This window comes from Parasteatoda tepidariorum, chromosome 1, assembly GCF_982258835.1.
Source record: "Parasteatoda tepidariorum strain Cologne lab strain chromosome 1, Ptep-v5.0, whole genome shotgun sequence".
Classification (NCBI taxonomy): Eukaryota; Metazoa; Arthropoda; class Arachnida; order Araneae; family Theridiidae; genus Parasteatoda; species Parasteatoda tepidariorum.
This window is the reverse complement of record NC_141755.1, coordinates 117,610,746-117,627,331: the sequence shown is the minus strand read 5'-3', so window position 1 is coordinate 117,627,331 and position 16,586 is coordinate 117,610,746. Positions and strand designations below refer to the sequence as shown.

The 16,586-nt window shown below is 30.2% G+C and overlaps 1 protein-coding gene across 3 annotated transcripts in view; it reads right to left on the bottom strand.

Annotated features, from left to right (window-relative positions):
- Positions 1-6,672: 6,672 nt before the first annotated feature.
- The window catches only part of LOC122272638 (uncharacterized), a 64,964-nt gene continuing 55,050 nt past the window's right edge, over positions 6,673-16,586 (bottom strand). For 2 of the 3 annotated variants that reach the window (XR_015429092.1, XR_015429093.1), the window contains exon 5: positions 6,673-7,158. The gene's annotated coding sequence lies outside the window, so the exon portion shown is untranslated. The remainder of the gene's footprint in view (positions 7,159-16,586) is intronic. The other variant, XR_015429083.1, reaches the window with a different exon arrangement.

The following is a 16,586-nucleotide window of genomic DNA, read 5'->3' as shown; positions in this document are numbered from 1 at the left end:
CAGTTAATCAGAGCTTTACCTTTTGGTCAGTATTCAAAGTCTAACTTTTTGTCCTGTTCTTTAATCATTACTTGGACCCACTGTATTATCATCAGTACTCAAACCTGTATTTCGTGATCACTAGTTAACTTTATAATTTTCCAATTAGTACTCGAACGGACGATCTTTTTATCAAATTTCTTCAAAGTATCAAAAAATAGTCTAAATATCACTCCTTCATTTTACAGATGTTCGAATCTGCTATCAGTTCAACAGTACAGGAGCGCACTATTATTTGATCCGTAATCGAGTTTACTATCCATGGTATCTTACTCGATCTCTCTGCTATTACATTTGTCTACATAATACTTTCTGTTAAACTGCAGTCTATTAACTAATATGAGTTTTCTAACTTATCATCTTGAGTTCAATAATCGCGCGAATTTGAATATACTCGATAGAAGAATCATTTGATAATTTATTTCATCTTTTTTTGTGCCTACTGTAATTTTGGCAATTCATTAAACCGCTCCAAATACTAACTTTTTAATAAGTCTCACTTGTTAAACTCTAACCAAAAACTATTTATCAATATTCTATCTTGCTCAGATGCGATCAATCGAGCGTTAAACGTTCTTATTATCATGTGAAAATGTTTCTAAAACAATTTTGATTAACTCGAGATTTCTATTCATGTCTAATATCAAAGCAAAACTGAATCATTTTTTTGTTAGTTACTCAAAACGATTAATTTTTTTTAACGGTTACTGAAACTTATATAATTTGAATTAGTACTCTGTCACACATTATTTGGTCATTATTTAAACCTCGACTGTTAAATTTTAAACTCTGTTAAACCACTTTCTAATGTTGCTCGAACCCTTTAACTCAACCTCAGCTCTCAAACCTGCTACCATATGTTCTCAAGATAGCTACTCAAACCTGCTATTATATGTTCATAGTCAAACCTATGATCAATTGAGTACTTGTACTACCAGAAGAAGACCTATCATACCCACACATGTGAACTAATTACATGAGCTCTAATTTATCTTAATGAGCAAAAGGGCGCACTAAAGTTAAGTTTTCTACATAAGTAAGAATGTTGATTATCTACCGAACCGTATCGCACATCGAATTAGTAGAAATATATTTCTTTCTCGTCTACTTATTTTATTATTTGTTTGCGTATTTTATTATAACCATGATATATTTATGTTTTGTGTATCTGGTAATGTATAATAAGTCTGTTTATGTTCTACATGTCTTTGTGTTAACTTTCCGTGTAAATTATAAAATGAAAGAATTGAAACCTTTGTGAATTAACTTAGAATGCGTTACTGAAGAGAATTGATACTTGATGTAGTTGAATATTCGAAATAGAATGGAATGAACAGTTGCTACTAAATCACTTGCCATTGAAGAAAGAACAATCGAACTGATAATAGTGTTAAGTCTCTGAGTAAATATATAGTGAAAGAATTTAAATCTTTGAGAAAGATTCTTTGTTATAACTTAGAATGTGTCACTGAAGATAATTACTTCGACAATTATTTTCCTACCTAGCTAAAAATTCCTGTTTTCGTTGTGAAAGAAGACGCACGCACAAAATATATTTTACTTACATCAACTGGTTTAGCATTCACACTATATCATCATAGTATACAATATATCATAAAGTATAATATCCAATTTTTCTTGATTTTTTAGTTATTTTAAACTAAATATAGCGGAACAGATCCGGCTCCTTCGTGTCAAACGTATGAGATGAATGTTAGACACTGATCCAGCTTCCGCCATTGTGTCATAAAGCAAAATACGAAAGTTGATGACTTTAAAAGAAAATTCTCTCTTCGGGTTTTTCATCGGGATTCGAAAACAACTTATCTTCGCCATTTCTGTAGAATTTCTTCTCACTTTTGATAGGCTTTTTCAAACTGATCTGTTTTCCACTAAATCCTTGTGTTATTCTGCATACTTGGAGAGAAAAAAAACTGAGGATTCATCGTCAGAGTGGGGTTGCCTAGAACAACACGAGAAAAGTTTCAGTACACCCTTTAAGAACTTCCTAACAAAAGATTTACTGATGTTGCATATGATGTATTTAACTGCGTCTGTAGACCTCGAGTGTCCCTAATCCCCTAAACGTTCGGTTGCAGCATTGTTAAGATTTTCTAAAAAACGTATCTATGTAACAGCAGATGTGTACTATAGTTCGTTCACCAGGAGCTGACACTTGGCTCCACCTCCTCGGATGCAGAGTTCATTCCAGCGCGGGTGTAAAAAAAGAAACATCTCCGCTCTTGAAATTGAGACAACCCTTAATGCGCGCCTACACAAACAGTGAATTCTTTTTCAGTCACTTAATTCGCTTTATCATTTGCTATTATACCTTTCTTTTCTCTAACTAATTAAATATATTCTAAATTTAAAAACTACTGTTTTCCCAGCAAAATGTCTCAAAGAGGACAAACAATTCACTCAAAAGGGAGAAATATCATAAAAAAGGAGCGAAGTATCATCAAATTTATGAAATATTTAATATTAAAAATATGCACATAAAGTGTGCGAAATAAATACTTTTGTCATACGATCGCCAAATAGCAACCTTGCTCAGGATTGTTCGCATCTTTCTCCCAAAAATAGTATCGTCGCATACCACGTGATGAAGGCGGAGCCAATTCCTGATGAACGAACTATACCTCAAATTCAGTAATCCCTCTCCTTTCTGCAGAGAATATGGATAGTGGGGGAGGAAGGGGGTGCAAAATAACTAATGACGTCATAGCAACAGTTCCGGGCATTTAACTGATAAAACCTCTATTCTATGAAAAAATAAATTTTTAGATTCGTCCTAGGTTAAATCTAGAATCAGTTAGACTCAATCTACTAAGGAGAATTAGTAAGCCAACGAAACTGGGATGCGTCAAATTTCCATTTATATTTACTGCAGTGATATCTTACAATCATCCTCTCACCAATTCATTTACTTCTCCCCCGACTGCAAAACGATTCCTGATTTGAATTCGCATTTTATAAAATATTTTAATTTATAGTAAATTTGCATTTGAAGTTTTCTATGAGAAAAATCAATCCTAAAACATTACGATTTGCCTTTGGCTTAGAATTTTGAAACTTGGCTAATGCGTTTGACATTCAACAAATTTTTTGGCTAATAATTTGAAATCTTTAATCGATGGCCTTGTATCTATCTATCGAGATATATAACTTAAAAAGCTTCAACTAATCTTAGTAATTCACTTACCTAAATCTTTTTCTTAATTTATTATTCTATACAAAATGCTCTTTCTCACACTTTAATATTCACATCCTGTCTTTTAATCTATTTTTGGCTTCAAGTCACGCATCGATTAACATTTTATCGTTTTTCCTTTTGCTAACTCGTGAGAAAGACTTATCCCTTGACCTTTTTAATAGACCAATTTGATTTAAAATTTCCCTTATCCCCTAAAACGAAACATTTTACGAATTTACTTTGCGAAACTTTCCCTAACTTTTATTGAGGAGCTATTTGATTTCGTGTCACTTGGAGGATCGTTTACAGATCTGGATACGTTTGTCCGGTATACCTTACACTGATTTTTTTAAACTTAAAGTGTCATTGCTCCTGCTGTTCCCAACACTGCCCATCGAGATGAAGGATTGCGTTTGTGGTCTTGAATTCGTTCACCATGATGTGGTGGTATCCTATAACGTAACAGTACCCAATATATCTGCGAATGAAAATTCTTATCTTAAGGTATAACTGGTTTTGAACTTTTACCGGATAATCTTAGGTTTTATCAGAATCCTTGGTAAAAGTCCAAATTATATTAAAACAGACTTTGATGATGCACTTTGGCGAATATTAGGTTTTACCGATAACTCCTATGATTTACTAGACTTTGAGCTTTAACAGTGACCAAATCATTCTTAGACCCGCTTTATTATCAAATGTACAATCGTGATGCTTTTCTGACCATTTCTTAATAGGTTTTCAAATTCCAATAATTTTTTATATGACATAACGACGCAAGAATTTTAAATTATATTCATATTCTGACGAACTTAATATGCCACATTCCACACTAATTCAGCTTTGTTTACCAATCGTTTTTTTTTCGTCCGATCAAATCCCCATTTGTTTATTTTTTAATTCTAAGATTCTGATATATGTTATTCGTGATCACAACACACGAATACGCCCTCTAGAGGGGCGGAAATTTTCAGACCATTATTCATTAGAATTTCATTCATTACAATAAGAATAACTGCATAGGTAGGACGTGTTTTTTCCATCAGAAAAGAGAAAACAAAAAATTTCCCTAAGAAAAAAGCTGATGAACTTGACAAAACAATCTAGAACATCGGTAAATCTTTTCGAAACAGAACGCAAGTAACAATTCAAGAGCATTTTTTCATTAATGCTTTTCTGATAGACGAACATCATTTCAGTGAAATGGGAACTTTCGAATTCGTGATGACATACTATTACGGAAGTATATTACGGCAAAATAAATTTCTTAATGATCAATTCAATTTGTATTAAAATGAAAATATTTAAGTTCCTTGCCTACTTCATCTCAATAAATAAATGGGATTTCAGAACCCCCCCCCCCCCAAGTCAAAATTTTTGATGGACCAACATAATCTTGATGGTAACCAGCATAAGCAACCTTCACTTCAATGTAGGAATGCGGACTGATTAATGATGGTCCAACATAATAGCAACTTGTTTTGATGGTTTGTTCATGTGAAACCATCAGAAATTTCCACCATAGTTTCTTACAAATCATATGTTGTAACGATCCTGAACAACTATTACCCCAATGTAGGAATTTGGACTGATTTATGATGGTCCACCATAAAAAAAAACCCCAATTGTTTTGATTCCTGAGAACCAACAAGGATACCCACTAAACCATCATGCATAGTTGAAACGGTTTGTAGGTCCATGAGAGTTCTCTTGTTAGTTAACCATAATAGTATAAAAGTATGGAATGATACAAGTTTGTTAGCATATGGAAAATGAAAACAAACCATGAATACGAAATGGAAAATGTAGGATGATGGTGACCATCGCTCTGAAACCAGCATAAACCATCAAAAAAGTTTCAATGGACCATCAAGAATTTTGACTTGAGCGTGTAAAACAGTTCTTAAACATTCTTCCTTATAGAATAACATACATCGAAAAACAGTAAAGGATCAGCAGATTTACTTGAAGTAGTACATTTCAGTGGATTATTACTACAGTTTTAATGTTTTCTTGGTAAGTACTTTTTAATTTTGAATGATCACTTTCAACTGGAATTCAGCTAATCTGTTTTTAAGTTACATATTGAAATTCATATCGAGACCTAACAATTATAACATTTTATAGTAAGATAAAGTAATAACATCTTTAAGTTATGAAGTGATAATCTAGGTATATATTGGAGAATAAAATTTCTAAATCAACGAACATTTTATTTTGGGATTCTCTGGACTTAAAAAGCAGGTAAGTGTTATGATTTTATAATAAGAAAACTTATTTGTAAATAATGTTTTCTTTTAATTACGTGATAGTTTTTTGCAGAATGGTTTTCTAGGTCTGATAAAGAACTTTAAAAGAAAAAAAATCAACTCAATGTGCAAAGCTTTAATTTCAATTTTTTTAAACTTTATTAAACGTTTTTCAGTTTATAAGTAATATTTTTTTTTATTAAAAATTTAAATTTTCTATAAAAATTGTCAAAAAACTTTTAATTAAAAATTAAATACCGTAAGATTATATGTTTCTGTATACTTTACATGCTTTAATATTTGAAGTCATTCGGTCCAGAAAATTATGGGATGTAAAGTTTAAATAGACTATTCATATCATTAAATTTAGTAGACCACTTTCTCGAGATTTAGGATTTCTCTCTTACAAGAATATCAATACAAATTTTTTTTATTTATTCCTTTTTTTAAAAAAAATAGATTCTATTTCGAGATTTGTCAACTGCATAAGATGGAATATAATTTTTTTTTTCAAATTTAGTAAACCATTATATATAAGGGACATAACCATGCCGCATTGAAGAAATCTCTAGAGCAACTAACTGAACCTTATTCTTATAGCAGCCAATCGTCTCAAATAACAATGCCTTCTATAGGTTGTCGCGTTCGCGAATAACGACACGCGATTAGGACAATTAATTTTCACTTATAGATGTCGGTTTCGTCGGCTGCATTACAAATTCATATAGGTTTCCTGAGCTTTTATTTATTGTTTTTCGGCTTTTCTCGCAAGGTGTTTTGAGTTCTGATATTTTTATTTGAAAATTAGATTTGACGCTACTCGATAGTTTGGTAATTATATATTATTTACAACCGTCGTATATCTCTAAAATGAGTATAATTTTTTCCTGAAAAGGTCACTTTTTGGCTATTTTTTGTAAAAATAAAAATAGTCAGGGCTAAAGAGAAGATGAAGAAGGGCTGGTTCATTTCATACTCAAAGCAGAAGCTATGATTCCCCATCTCATGACGCCACGCCGCACACAGATCTCAAAAATTAGAACTGGAGGATATGAAAATTTTTGAAGTTCAGGATTTTATATTCTTTGACCAGGATTTTTTTCTTTGATGTTCAGAATTTGTTTTCTTTTCTGTTTAAAGTTATCTTTAAACGTCTAAACAAAAAACATGAAATATAATACTTTTATTCACAGCAGAATAAATTCCTCCAGTATATTTTATACCTCATTTGATGTCACCTTTATATTTTCTAGAATAAAACATAGAAAATTGTGTTTTCTCATTTTGTGTTTTATAATAATTCTTGCCGGTCGCTATCGCGCGAGATGTTATTGGCTACTACTGTTAAATTTTTGCAAACAGGTGTGAAGAAAATCACCTTTAAAATAAATATTTAAAAAAAATATAGAAAACAATGAATGTATTGAAATAAGTTTAAAAAAGACTTTAATTACATGCGAAACAATTTATTTGTAAAGCGAGAGGTTGAGACTTTCGCCGCCGTGACGTCACTGGGTGAAAACAGAAGATTGGAGCTGCACGAGTCTCTTCAAAGGAGTGTGACCTAGCCCTTCTATTCTCTCTTTAGCCCTAAAATAGTAGCCTTAGTTGTTTTACCTCGATCTTGCCAAAGGAGGATCTGTAACTCTTTACCAGAAAATTAAAGGTGACCACCTGAAATTAAAAATAAGAAATAGCAATCAAATCACAAAATTAAAGAAAAATTAATAAATTCATGACTTTCTTGTTATACAATATAAATGTGTACCGTGAGCAAAAAAAAAAAAAATCACTCTGAATAAATTTTGTTCTAAATGATCGGACTTTCTCGAAATCGGGCACAAAAACGTACTTTCTCTGAATACACATATAATTTTTTTGCATATTTGAATTCCTAACCTTCTAAATATGCCGCAATCTAGATTTTGTGGCTCTAATAGGGAACGGATGAAAATTTGGTCCCCTTCAAGTTATTTTCACTTTTAGCGTTTTTAGTCATGCTTTATAGACTAATTTAGTAATTTCTAATTAGATTTCATACACTCATAAAACTCATTTACCCAAAGATTAATTTCATGCAAAAACAATAATTTTTAATAATTATTTATTAATTTTTATTATTTCATTGTGGATGGAAAAAAATTTAATTAAGGTATAAATTTTCTTATACCATATTAATCTACGTATATTTCTATTATGAAATCTAGTTTCAACTGCTTTTATTTAGTAGAAGCCGGGAAAAATTAAAATGGATTATTTTTAAAACAATAATTTAGGGACAAGAAGAATTATTTAAATGGGGGCGATTAATATTAAAATGTGGTTAGCTCACGAGACAAACTTGACTTACGCACCCTTAGCGTAAAATTTCATTTATATCATATTTTTTGTAGACGAATGGTGGGTTAACGTTCCCTTGTCGTTAGGCTAACCGTGGGAGTGTTTCTCGGTCTTCCTATAACGGTCCATGTAAAGCAAATGCGGGTTAGTTCCATCAAGATTTCCTCGAAGGCAAATTTCTCCCTATAATTGATCCTGGATTTCCCTAGTCTTCTGGAGTGGGTTCAAAATTTTAAGACTACGAAGTTGAACATTAATAGTAGTAAACTCAAAATGGAGTCGGCTGTTCAACGATGGTAATAAAATAAAATAACCAATTGCTAAAATGTTTTTTAAAAATAAAATTCGCAATCGCAACGTGTGAATATACCCTCTAGCGGGGCAGAAATTTTCAGGCTACTATTTATCGAGTTTTCATTCAGTAACATCAGAATATCTGCATAGGTAGGACTTCTTTTTTCCCGCCAGCAAATGGAAAACAAAATTTCTCTAAGAAAAAAGCTGAAAAACTTGACAAACCAATCTAGAACATCTGTAAATCTTTTTTTAACAGAACGCAAACAACATTTAAAAACATTTTTTTTTCATTAATGCTTTTCTTATCAACGAACTTCCAACATTATTTCGGTGAACTGAGAACTTTCGATTTCATGATCGCATACTACTATGGATACGGTAAGATAAGTTTTTTACTGTTCAATTCAGTGTAAATTAAAATGAAGATATTTAAGCCCCTTGCCGACTTAATCTCAATCAATAAATGTGATTTAAGAACGTGTAGAACAGTTTTTTTTAACATTCTTATTCTTTATAGAATAGTATATATTGCTGAATATATATAATTCAGAAAACAACAGTAAAGGATCATCAGTTTTACTTAATATAGTATATTTGTATTGATAATTTATAAATTTTCTTGGTAAGTATATTTAAATTTGAATGATCAATTTCAACTAAAATTCAGCTAATCTGTTATTAAGTTTCAAATTTAAACTTTTCTATAAAAACTGTTAAAAAAACTTGTTTTTTTAAAATTAAATGACATAAGATTATACGTATATATACTTTACATATTTTAATGTTTGAATTAATTTGATACTGAAAATTCTGGGATGTAAAGTTTAAATAGACTATTCATATTAGATAGACTGTGCATATTATTAAATTTAGTAGACCAATTTCTCGAAAATTAGGATTTCTCTCTTACAAGAATATCGATGCAGATTATTTTTATTTATTTAGCTATTTGCAAATATTTTTTCATTGGGCTTTAGGTTTTCCTAAACACTTCCTACCAACCCCCATTTCCTGGTTCAGAAAGTTTTCATAATTTGTTAAATTTCAAAGATTTCACACTAAATTGTAGTTTTTGTATAAATAAAAAGAAATTATCTACCATTTTCTTTGAAAGAAAAATAACATTAATGAACGCTATATTTTCGTAAGGAATTCTGATCGGCCCTCGGCAGTTTCGGTCCCCAGGATAACTGTCCCCCTCTCTCTCCTCTTCACCCCTTGAGTACAGCTTTGACTATATGCTACCTTTTATACCTTTTACCTTTGAATATTGATTATTATTATTAATTTGTATGTTTACCTTTGAATATGCTACCTTTTATTCATTTACTAAAGTACCACCTGTGATTGTTAAAAATTGTAGAGGTCTCTGATAAAATGCTTGTTCTTTGATTTTTGTCAATTGTAATTTAATGGTAACTATACGTTAGTTCTGCTTAAAAAATTTTAAAACAAAATTCTTGTCTTAGAATTGCAGCACTAATTCAAATGATAAAGATAGCTTTAACAACAAAAAAAATCTAGTATAACCTTTTATAACTGATAACATGTAAAAAACTAGTCTATAGTATTGTTATTACACATTGTTTTATAAAATATACGGAGCACACATTTTAGAAATTACGCTATTTCTCTTTTATATTTTATTTAAACTTGGATTTTCTGAATTATTATTTTGTTTAGACATTGTAAAAATATTAATTTCACATTATGTTGTATTTTCTTTTAATCCTTAAATGACTACTGTGTTATTTTAAAGTTACTTACTTTTTTTTTAAATAAAAAATTTTGTATTTATTAAAATTAAATTTTTGAAGGTTTATAATTTAATTTTTCAGTTGTATTTTTTTAGATCTATTGAAATTCCAAGAGAATGTAGAAAGAGACATTAAGATTTATTCGTCGTGAATCATGAAAAATACAGTTTTCACATTTTTCAATAACATCAGAAATATAAAATAAACCTTTGAATATACCTTTAGGATCACCATTAAATGCAAGTTAATTGTCCCCGGTTTAGTAAAACCCTTGCGCACTTTAATTCTTAAGTAAAATATGGTCTGAAATATTCGGAGATGTAATGACAATATACACGCTATATTACATAGTTACGTGAGTGAAAGAAAATTCAAAATGATATCGAGGCTGTAATATTTATTTACTGTTGGGGATACGCAGAAAGAAGATTGAAAGACCCAAAACAATTTATACAAAATTATTGTTAGTTAGACTATTAATATTTATAATATAAATCTTTTTCTAGAGCAGAGTAAATGTTTTAAGGCATTCCTAATATGAAGGAATAAAAAACAGTGTCATACATTATTTTAAATTTTATTTGATATTACCAATATTTGGAATGATGAGGAAATATGAAAGATGTAAAAATAATTAAATAAATAAGAGGAGTAACAAGGACTCACACTACCTCCGTTTTATACACCAAAAATAGTGAAAAAGTAATAAGTATAGCTGCGTGATCTATTTTTGGCGCACCCTTTAAATATTGAGTTTTGCCAAAAAATGTAACCCGGACTTCCATGGTCGCTCAGTATATCTCCACCCCCTATGTCCACTAATGTCCACGCCTATTCCTCCCTTTCTCCCACCCATAGCTCCTTCAATTTGACTTGTCTCTCAGCGTAGAAAGGGCCTTAAAATTGGATGCATAATTTTCTTAAATTGTCATAAAATAGAAGTTTCTGCTACTTTTTAAGAAAATTTTAGCATTTCTGAATTCCCCATAGAGTATACACGGTTTCACCCCCACAAAGTAGTTAAGACTTTTTTTTAGAAAAAAAGAATATATGACTTTTTAGGAATAACACACAACTAAGCAATTAAATCTCACAATTTGTAGGTCGAACAGTTAGGCTCCAACAGGCCTTCAAATCTCAGCAATCCGGTATCACCTCACTTTCCTTAATTTTAGTGATATTAATCCAATATACAGGGCTGATTGTGCTCCGGAAAAAAAATCCGGATTTCCGGATTTTTCGCTAACAGTGATCCGGAAGTTTCCGGAGATCGAAGGTCCAGACGTTTCAAAAAATCATTGATCACAGAAGTTTCCGGAAATCAAATTTTCAAAAGTGGAACTTAAAAACACAATTTATTTTGTTTGTAAGGGAGAGCCAGATACATTTTTTATCAGTAAATAGTTATAATCATAAACTCAAGAAAGTAAGACATATTTGTAAATTTTAATTACTTCTCCTAGAAAAACCTAGTTTTAATTTTTTTTAATTGAAAATTTTTTTTTTTTTTAAACTCGGGAAATTTTCTGGAATTTTGACTTGAGCTCACAATCACCCCTGAATATATATCAATGAAATATTAGTAAATTGCAGTTTGAAGCAGGTGATTATCAAACTTTATCACTCGTGGCAGTAAACGGTGTTCGTAATAAAAGTATTAAAATTTAGTTAATCTAAAAAAAAAATAAAAAAATATTATAACTTTTGCTTGTTTCAAAAGCTTTGGTGGGTGAAAGTGAGTTCACGATCTTACAATAAGCTAACTTTTTGTGACAAAATTCAGAATTTTATTTGATTTTTTTTTGGTCAAAAATTAATTAAAACCTCTTTTGCCGTAACTTTATATTTGATGGATCAGTTAAGAAAATTTTTTCAGCTGTTAAGCAGGAGAGCTATATGAGCAAACAAAATTCGTAAATTTTGCTCAAAAATTAGGTGTTTTGAACAAGAAGCTGTTTTGTAAAAAAGTCAAGTTGACAAACGGAAATTTTTTGCACGCAAAAAAAGCTTTTTCTGTAGCTTTTCCTTAGAAGCAAACACTGTATAAAATTTTATACTTCGTTGAAAAGGGACAGATATTTTTTTAAAAGTTTTAAATAGCTGTTTTAGCCGTAATTCTTATTTTGGTTTAAAAAAAATTTCTGGTTAACGATTTTTTACGGTTAATAATTTTCGAAAATGTGTCATCGTTGTGGTCAAAATTCTAGGTCAAAGCGCTCAACAAATAGTTAACTTCTGATATGACCATTAAATTGTTTGTAAAATTTTTTTTTTTATAGTTTGATGTATGAACTAACGATGTATTAAAACGGTCATAAATTTGGAGACAAAATTCAAACGTATGATTTTATTGTCAAAAATTAGATATAACTTGTTTTTTTTTCTTTGTTTTTTTTTTGCAAAAACATTTTCGTGGTTGGTAAACTATTTTTTCAGATGGCTTAACGTAGAGGTGATCAAATCGCGCCAACATATGACACGCGAAAATAGTAAAGTGGTTAGAGAATCCATACTAATATTAAAAGTTTAAGGTTCTATAAATTTTTTTTCTAATTTTTTTATCAGTCTAGGAATATGTGTTGGTTTTCTATTGCTGATTCGTAAAGCCCGGATTTTAAAGACCCAAGAAATCTCCAAAAAATAGCAAAACATACCTTTAAAAATAGCAAAAAATACCACTACGAGGAAAAAAAGTCCCTTGTATTAATACAAGAATTAAATCTGAAACACATCTTTTCTGAAATTTAATATAGCATGCAATTGTATCAAAACATTTTTAATAAGAGAATATAAAATTTAATTTTCACTAATTCAAAAGATGAAAGGAAAACTCGTTTGATGCACTGTCAAATCGAATTCAGAAACTAATATTTTTTTTTTACTAATGAAACTACACTCCAGTTCCAGCTGTAAATCAAATAAGGCTCTGAGTTATTTGCAACTAAAACAGTCTACTAGTGTTAAAATGAGTGAAAGTTGTAAAAATAAGTTACTTCTATTTTTAAAAAAATTTCTCCCTAAACTAGCAAAAGTGTCTAAATATGCAGATGTTATTAAAATCCAGGCTTTACTTATCTGTAATATAAACCAGTGGTTCTTAACCTTTTTAAGCCGCGACCCAAATTTGAGAAATATGTTCATGTCGCGACCCAAAAAAAAGTCAAAATTAGGCTGAGTAAGCCACAATGACTTCTTCTAGGAGGTGTTGGTATTGCTTATTATTTGGTGTATTGCTAACTTTTTTGGTTCGACTCAGCGCGACCCAAGAAATATGCTTCGCGACCCAAAATTGGGTCGCGACCCATAGGTTAAGAACCGCTGATATAAACCTTAATATATATCTGTAATTTGTTAAATACCAATATAACTGACTAATGAACATCTTAATGATTTGCTTATTGTTACTTACAAGGGGATGGAGGGTTATTTTATTTTATAACCGTCGTTGAACAGCTGACCCAATTTAGGGTTTACGACTACTAATGTTCAACTCCGTAGCCTTGTAATTTTTAACACAATCCAGAAGACAAGGAAACTCATGGATCAAATATTGGGAGAAATTTACTTTCGTGGAGGAGTTTTTGATGGGACTCGCATTTTCGTTACATTAAGAGGAAAACCACGAAAACTTCCCCCCGATTATCCTGATGGCAAGGGGACTCTAACCTATGGTCCGTTTACAACTGAGGATATGTTACGTCAGCACTGTAGTCGGTGCGATCCGAGTGCGGAATTCGTATCGACCAGTTCATGTCATTGGGAGGCGAGTGCTCTATCCCCTGAGCCACCACGGATTCAAAGAGTAAGTGGAATAGAGAGCTATAAGCAATGCTTGCTTAGGACCTTAAAATCTCCTTATTTTAATTTTTTCTTTAAAAATACTAGTAATTATAGTAACTAGATTTGAGCTAACATAATAATTTTTGGAAAAATAGTTATATCGGTTGTAAAGTATTTTTTTTAAATTCTCATTTATCTTGGTTAAGTATAAGATTTATATGCGTTCTAACATATTAGTCACGAAAAATATGAACTTTTACCCACCGTCCTTTCTATTGAAAATATTTCAGATTGTCCACATTTCATTATTTCAAGCTTAATAGTTATCTAAAACATATTTTAAGAAACATTTCTTTTTTAATTTTTTCTTCATTTAATCTCAGTTTTAGTAGTGATGTATCAGCGACACAGATATGGGAATATGTAGTTATTTAGAGAAACTGTTATTCATCATTGATATTTCGATAATATACAAAATCAGTGGATAAGTTTTTGAATATGAGTGAAGTAATACATACTTTAATTTTATATTTTAGTACAAATATACAAAAACTGTCCGATATTTTTTTTTGTAACTACTAATAACATAATATGTTTTTGCTTTAAATGGAACATCAGAAAAAATATTTAAAAGGAACACCGATGTCCCTTCAAAGGTTTTTACTTTGTTACTTCACTGAGGTGTTAATTAAAATTTTTTGGTGGGCTAAAGATTTCCTTCGATAGGCTTAAAATTTGAGACAAAATTCATGTGAATGATATATTTCTAAGTTCTAGCAAAATCATATTTTACCTGTAACTATCTTTTAAGAATAAAAACATTTGGCACTCAAATGTGAGCAAACAATTTGTTCTGCTACGCTATTACTAGCTAGCAAAATTAAAACCTTTGTTTTTTTTTTTTTTTAATCGAAATTTAGGTAAAGTAAGTTAGGAAATAGCAAAAACCGATTTTTGAGGGTTGAATAACCATTTTCTAATATTGGTTTATAAACAAAATTAACTTTTCTGGTTGCCACCTTATTATTTTAACCATATTTATTATTATTTTCCCAACAAGCTTTAAAGGGGATAATGATTTCTGTAATAAGCTCTAGTTTAGATGCGAAATTTAAACTTCAGGTGTTTTAGTTAGAAATTTGTTAAACAGGCTTATGCCATACCTTATTTTTGGTGAATAAGTAGACTACGAAAAAGTTTGTTGAGCAAGAGTGGTCTACTAATTTCCTTCAACAGGCTATCGCTTGAATGTAAAGTTGAACTTGTGATTTCCAGGACAAAAATTAGCCAAAGGTTGTTTGGACAATAAATTTGTTTTACCGGAAAAGCTTCTAAATTAGGAAGTTAAATTCAAAGTAAGATTTGGAGGTTAAATTCAAATTTGTGATATTTTAGTTTATATTTATAACTTGTAATAGCTCCAACTTTTTTTTTTCTACGTTAACTTGTCATGTTCAATTTTTTTGCTGTACAATTCAGCCAGGGTACATGTCGTCCGTCCGAGTGACAATTCATCGTGGGGACCACTCGCCTTAAGTGCAATTCATCGTGGAGATCACTGGTCATAAGTGCAATTCATCGTGAGGACCATTCGTCGCAAGCATAATTCATTTCGGCTGCAATTTGGATTTTTTAAAATTTGTCGCGTGCACAATTTCTTGCGGATTCGATGATACACGATTTATTTACGAAGACAAGACGCTTGCATTGTCTGCAAAAGCTAACTAAATATTTAATTTGAAGCCGATAGAATATTAAGAAAGCATATAAGGTTCGTGATTTGCTTACTGGGGGCAGAGATACATGCACAAGACACCATAATTTCGTATTCTGAAAATTTTTTCATTGCAAAAATTAAAACAGAGAATGCGGAAATAAGTAGAAAATATCATATATGTAAATAAAGTTAAATTTGGTCAAAGAATATCTTTCATAAATTTTTGAGGTCAAGAGATTTGACTATAGAAAAAAAATTACGAAAAAACTATTAGAAAAGAATATTTTATTTAAAAATTTACAAAATAAACTAAAATATACATTTAGTTTTACGCAAAGTTATTTTATTATTTATTTAAATTTATCTCTAAAATTACATTAATGCAAAAAAAGGGATGAGAATTTCTTATATATGCACGAAAAACTTTTTGCAATTATCTTTCTTTACTGAGAGGGTATACCAAAATAGGGTGAAACATGTTTACGTAACATATGAACGGCCCTTTATTAAATTTCTCTTGAATAAAAAAATAAACTGTTTACATATTTAGAACTATATATTTTTTACTTAATTTGTAACATTCCGTGACAGTTAAAATTTCTCACTTCATATAAAAATTTGCGAAAATTTTCATAATACTTCTATCACTATTTTTTTTATGCAACTCTGGGGCCTCTTGGCTTAGATATTTAAAAAAACTAAGTTTAAAAATGATGACAAAATGCGAAATTTAGAAAATAAGTAGTTAACAAATTTTAAAAACTTAGAAAGCTATTTCTATTTGAAATAGTAGATTTAAATAGCGTAGGTGCATAAAAATGTTTGTCCCACAAGTTAATGTGGATGTCGAATTTGAATGTGGTTAAAATTTTAAATGTTATTAATAATTTTTAAAATATTTGTTTGGAATTTTTAAAAAAGGATTTGAATAAAGAAGGAATCATCTTGTATAAGTTGTAATGCAAGAATTTGCTTTTCAAAGTTTAAAATGTCCTAGTTATTATTTCAAATTACTTTCAAACAAATGATATTGTTTAATTCTGTAAATTAGTTTTCGAATTCATTTAAATATTGGGGATTTGGAAGCAAAAAAGCAAAATTAACCGTAAAAGGCTCGGGGGTTTTCCTATTTAAATTATTAGGAGCAAATTTTCTTTTATTATATTTCAATTTAAAATACGTATGGGTGATTCTTTGGAAACATGACAATT